Source organism: Pelophylax lessonae (genome assembly GCF_965119305.1).
Source record: "Pelophylax lessonae genome assembly, chromosome: 3".
NCBI lineage: Eukaryota > Metazoa > Chordata > Amphibia > Anura > Ranidae > Pelophylax > Pelophylax lessonae.
In genome coordinates, this window is record NC_138770.1 from 624,362,680 (window position 1) to 624,368,773 (window position 6,094).

The window sequence follows — 6,094 nt, forward strand, 5'->3', positions numbered from 1 at the left end:
ATTCTGTCAGAGCGGAAGAGAGATCTTGTGTTCCTAGTAATCAGGAACACAGATCTCTCTTCCTGCAGTCAGTCCATCCCCCACACAGTTAGAAAGCATTCCCTAGGAGCACACTTAACCCCTTAAACGCCCCTGATGTTAACCTCTTCCCTGCCAGTGTCATTTATACAGTAGCTGCATATTTTCAGCACTGATCACTGTATTGGTGTCACTGGTCCCCAAAAAGTGTCAGCCGCAATGTCACAGTCGCGCTAAAATCACTGATCGCCGCCATTACTAATATAAACAATAAAAAAAAAAATTAAAAATTCATAAATTTATCCCATAGTTTTTAAACACTATAAATTTTGTGCAAACCAATCAATATACGCTTTTTGGGATTTTTATTTACCTAAAATATGTAGCAGAATACAAATTTGCTTAAAATGATGAAAAAAATTTGATTTTTTTTTTATTGGAAGCAGAAAGTAAAAATTGTTTTTTTCCAAAATTGTCGGTCTTTTTTTATAGTGCAAAAAATAAAAACCACAGAGGTGATCAAAAACCACCAAAAGAAAGCTCTATTTGTGAGAAAAAAAGGACATCCATTTTATTTGGGTACAACCTCACACAACCACGCAATTGTCAGTTAAAGCAACTCCCCATATTGCAAAAAATGGCCTGGTCATTTAGGGGTAAAACCTTCCAGAGCTTAAGTGGTTAAAGGATATGTTCACCTTTCATAACATATTACATTCATATTCAGGGTGTAACATGTTATGAATGCACCAGCCCCTGCGTGCTCCCCCCCCCCCAGCAGACCGTGGATCCTCTCCCCATGTCTGCTGCCACAATTCAAAAGCCACTCATTCACAGCGCTCTGTGAATGGAAATGAAAACTTACAATGTCCAGCAGCCTTTGGGGTAGTTAATTGAGTCCTTCTCGGCCTTTTGGCTAAGATCAAGTGTAGTATCTGTTCTTATCAGTTGGTATGGACCTTGATGGTTAGTATCCGCAGGGGCTGAAATGAACCGGGGCGCTCTGGGCGTAACTGGAGGAACGGGAAGTAGGCACTGTCAGAGAAAGCCAGATGGGTCCGCCGCCTTCTGATTTGAATGGGTCCGCCGCCTTCTGATTTGAAGGGAGTGAGAAAACTGGAGTCCTGGGCCAGTTAGTATTGCTCCTGGATGTAATTGGTAAGGAATGCGGATGGCGGTGGGAAGGCCTTTCCTCCTGGGTTTAATCTGGCCTATAAGGGGGGCCTTTTTCCCCAGTTGGAGGCAGGCTCTTCCTAAGCTGTCTACGTTCCAAACCTCCTGGTAGGAAAGGGCTACACTGGGTCTGGCCAGGGGCCGAGACTGAAAAAGCCCGTGGTATACGTGCCCCTGGGATGGCAGCCCAGGGGTGCCTTAATTCTCACTGGTGAGGGGCAGCACGCCTTGAGTTTTTTGGCACCTTGGTCACTGCACCACACACACTTTTTCTGCACCTGCCTCTTGGGCCAGGCCTTTTGGCTTAGACCAGAGGAATTTCTTATTCCGGCCGGAAGGCCTGCCTTTGTACTTCACATTGGCACCTTAGCACTTTCTCCACTTCCCTTCCCCCCACCTTTTTGTTTGTGTGTGTTTTATTTGGCGTGTGTCACTTCACTATCACTCTTTTCTTCCTGCACGACAAGTACAGTGTGGGTCTTCGGGCCTACCTTGAACGTCTTGGGAGGGGGTGGACATGGCCTTCTGGCTTAGTTCGCCCTCTCTCATGGGGTCTCCCTTCGGGGGAGCCCCACCTACTTGGGGTGGGCTGTTTCGGCAGTCCCCCTAGAGAACGGGGTTTGCCTGGTTTCGGCCAGGCAAACCATTTGGAAGTACCTCAGTCCCTGTCAGGAGTATTGCGCCCCGGGGGATCAAGGTATAGGTCCAACCTCTTCGGAGGCCAGACCATTCGCACACCCTGTGCAGTTTTTGTGTTTCTCACGTTTGCGTGTGTGCACTTTTTATGCACCTGGTGTAAGTCTTTTGAGTGTGTTCACACACCACGGGCTTTAAAAAAAAAAAATAATTGAGTCTTTCTGTCAGAATGTATGAGGTACGAGTAAGCTGATACACTGACAGATCTGCAGGAGACCTGCATGGCATCAGGGATCTGCTGCTCGCTGGTGCAATGCTTTACGTTGCTATGCGTTTTTTTTTTTTTTTTTAAAAGTATTTCTATCCTTTAAGGCAGTTAATTTAAATGATTGAGCTGCGAACACACAAACATGTAAAACATATGGACACACACTGATTCTTTTGCAGTGCAGGGCACCACGGTATGTTACTGTGCATTGCAGTGGGCTACTAAAACACATATGCATTTAGTCTACGCATTGGGGTGTCACTGAAAACGATTTGCACCGCATGCTAATGTATGTAGCATATTACGCACATTAATGTGTGCAACTGTGTGAATGGGCGCTTAGACATCACAAAATGGAACTATTGTTAAACAATTTACAGTGATATAAGAGTGATAAAATGGCCCTGGTCAAAAGTTTGCATACCCTTATTTCCTAATAAGTTATATTGCCACCTTTGGCATCAATAATGGATACGTTTTTTGTTATAGTTGTAATTAAATCCCTTTATTTTATATGTAAGCTTTTCTTTATGTTCAAAAACACTCCAGGTTCTGTAAAGCCTGATTGTCTAGAATAGAATGATATACAAGTTTGTGGTGTACCCAAAGTGGCTGAATGATGTTGTGGTCAGGAGACTGTGATGGTCAGTGCAGAATCTTCACTTTTTTTCTGCTGCAGCCACTAAAGGGTCTTATATTTTGGATTGTTGCCATGTTGAAAAGTGCAAGTGTGCCTAATGCAGTTTTTGCGCTTATATATGCAAATTTTCCTCTCCTTTCCGATCATATGCTATAATCATCTTGCCATCATTTTGTTTCTGTAATTGTTTATATGGCACAGTAACTGAAGATCAAAACACAGAATATGAAATACATATTAGCCTAAACTGGAGAAGAACAAGACCAATCTAGAATCAGTCAATCTACTTATTGATAGAAATTGTGCACCGCACGCAAAGGCACTTCAAGCGAAGCTAAAGATTCCCTATGATAAACTGTGAGCAGGCAGGCCTTTATTGCAGAAGACATGAACAATGTCTCTTCTGCAATACAATACACCTCCTGCTCATTGGCATGGCCTTTGGGTGCCAGGATGACTGATATCTGCACATGCCAATTATATCATGGCGGCCAATAAGGATGGCCGACTAGCACCCAGAACTTGCCGGCGAGGTACATGGACGATTTGGAGAGGTACATTTTATTCCCTTTTTCTCCAATTTAAGAAAAGCCAATAATGTATAGGCAATTATAAAACATCTTTGGAAGTTAAAAACACATTCTGTATTTTTGAATAGAGTGACGAGTTACATAAATTAGTAACAGGTTATGCATGGCCATTGGTTAGGCCAGTGGATCCTAACATTTTATGAGTCATAGGCCCCTTTAAGAATCTGATAGCTATGGACCCCTTCCCCAGAAACGATAATACAAATTTAAATCGTAAACCTGGGCCAACAATGTGTTAAGGGATACACTTAGAGGTCTGCATAATAAGTAGGGATGCACCGAATAATCGGCGGCCGAACATTATTCGGCCGAAAATAGAAAAAATAGCACTTTCGGTGTTCGGCCGAATAAGTCAAAAGGCCAAATAATTTTGTGCCGAATAATAGGGCTGAACGATAGTCGATATGATATTGACTATCATTCTGTGGCCGTAGGCGATATTCATATCGCCGAGGTCACGATATTTTCAGGGGGAAGGGACTCGGAGGAGGACAGGAGGACTCACAGACTTCCGTGTTAGGCAGGGGAAGCCGGGACACTTCAGCGGTGAGCATACATACATTACTCACTCGTGCACTGCAGCCCGCCCCACACATTCAGTGAGTCTTACTCTCCTCCCTAGTTTTTTCAATGGCACATTCAGGAAGCCAATCACGCCGTGATTAGCTGCACAGCGAACCAATCACGCGTGCCTGCACACCTGATTGGTTCCGCTGTGCCGCTACTCACGGCGTGATTGGCTTCCTGAATGTGCCATTGAAAAAACTAGGGAGGAGAATAAGACTCACTGAATGTGTGGGGCGGGCTGCAGTGCACGAGTGAGTAATGTATGTATGCGGCTGTGCTCCTTTCCAGGCTCCTACTAGTCCACCTCCAGCCTCCTACTACCACCACTATGAGAGACTGTCTGTCACTGTATAATCTGATCGAGTCCACACTGACACTGACTGACTGTCACTGAGTAATTGATGTTACCACATTAACCCTGACCTGCCCAGTGCCCTGTATCTGCAATTAAAATTTACAAGGCTGCCTGCATGCTTCCTGATTTCCATTCCCAGCATCCTTCCCAATCCCTACAGTGTCACTAACATTAACCCTATGGTACAAGGCTGCAGTGTGCACTGAATCCCATTCCCTACAGTAACATTTAGGGAGAGAGAGAGACATGAGAGGACAAGAGAGAGAGAGAGGACAAGAGAGAGAGAGAGAGAGTGAGAGGACAAGAGAGAGAGACACGAGAGGACGAGAGAGAGGACAAAAAATTGGCAAAATAAATGGAAAAAATGCAAAACACCGCGTTCGGTATTCGGCCTTCGGCCAAACATTTTATTATTATTCGGCTTCGGCCAAGAATTTCATTTCGGTGCATCCCTAATAATAAGTAGTGCCAGGATGTGCTTTCTTTCATTTTTTTCAATAAGAAAATGTTCCTTTGGGAAAGGGGGAGGGTTGGATTGTGAATGAAAACATTTTTTTTTTCTGACCCTCATGGATCCCCTGAAGCCCATCCATAGAAAATGTATGGGTCCATGGATCCCGTGTTAAAACCCCCCTGGGTTAGGCTCTGTGACTGTGCCAGGAAGGCTACAAGGTGAGAGACAGAAGAAGATAAACAGTGAAAGAAGTAATAAGGAAAATGGCTAAAAACTAGGGATATGGTATAAAAGGGAGGGAAGGCGTGTGTCCAACCATGTAATAGAGGTAATGAGAACAGTGTCTAACAAGCGCATTAAGGCTAGCCGAAACAGATCGGAAGGTGGAAACACAGCACACTGGAACTCCGCCACCATACAGAATGGTAAAGATATAACTTCAGCCTAAACTCATCCTGGCTATCCTTCTCTAAATGCACAGCTAGGAGATAAGACTAAAGCCGTATCTTTACCATTCTATATAGTGGCTGGGTTTTCATGTGCACCTTCTGTCTACCGAGTCTCCATAAAGTTTGATGTTTGAAGTTCTCTGTACCGTTCTAGCTCACTCAACCCCAAAACGGCAAAGATCCACTTCCATACTTCTCTGCATGGGTCTCTTTTTTTTTTTTTTACTCCTCTCCAAACATAGCATGTATGGAGTGTTACATTTCTCATCACTCACAATGATTTTGTTCCAGAAGTGCTGTTTGGCATATCGTAGATGGGCTTTTGCTGATGCAGCAAAAATTCCTAATATTTTACAAATTCTGCCAGTGGTTTGTAAGCTTGTGAGTACAGCTGTTACTCCGTTATCAAAAGTCCTTATTCATACAGACATCAGGGCTGGCGTGATTCTTGCACATCCTGAAGAGGAAATCACTCCAGGGATACAGATGAGTTAGTAGTATCTGCACTGCCATTTCTGTCCCCCAATCCCACCCTTGATGATGAAATCTTTCTTTGCAGTCCAGAAAAATCTCTGAGACCTCTTTCACTATATACAGAGGTGAGATGCCAGACTGAAATTTTCCATTGTTCTAAAATCATTTCAGTTTCTTGGTAGCATACACATAAGGCTCTTTACACATGGAGAGGGCTCTGACGGAGTCCATCTGCTCAGGCATGCATCTGTCAGATGATCCCCGCTGAGCAGGCGGATGTCTGGTCTGTATCTGCTCCGCTAAGGCCCCTTTCACACTTGTGCGACTTGTCCTGCAAAGTCACATGACAAGTCGTACTCCATGATTTCCAATGAGTATTCATATCTGTGCGACTTCAGAGTAGTCCCTGCACTACTTTGGTCCGACTTTGATGCATTTTGAGGTCCATAGACCTCAAGATTACACAGGTA

The 6,094-nt window shown here is 44.1% G+C and overlaps 1 protein-coding gene across 1 annotated transcript in view; it reads left to right on the top strand.

Annotated features, from left to right (window-relative positions):
• The window catches only part of LOC309550652 (amine sulfotransferase-like), a gene marked incomplete at both ends in the record, with an annotated part of 53,550 nt that overhangs the window by 42,135 nt on the left and 5,321 nt on the right, over positions 1-6,094 (top strand). The window lies entirely within an intron of this gene.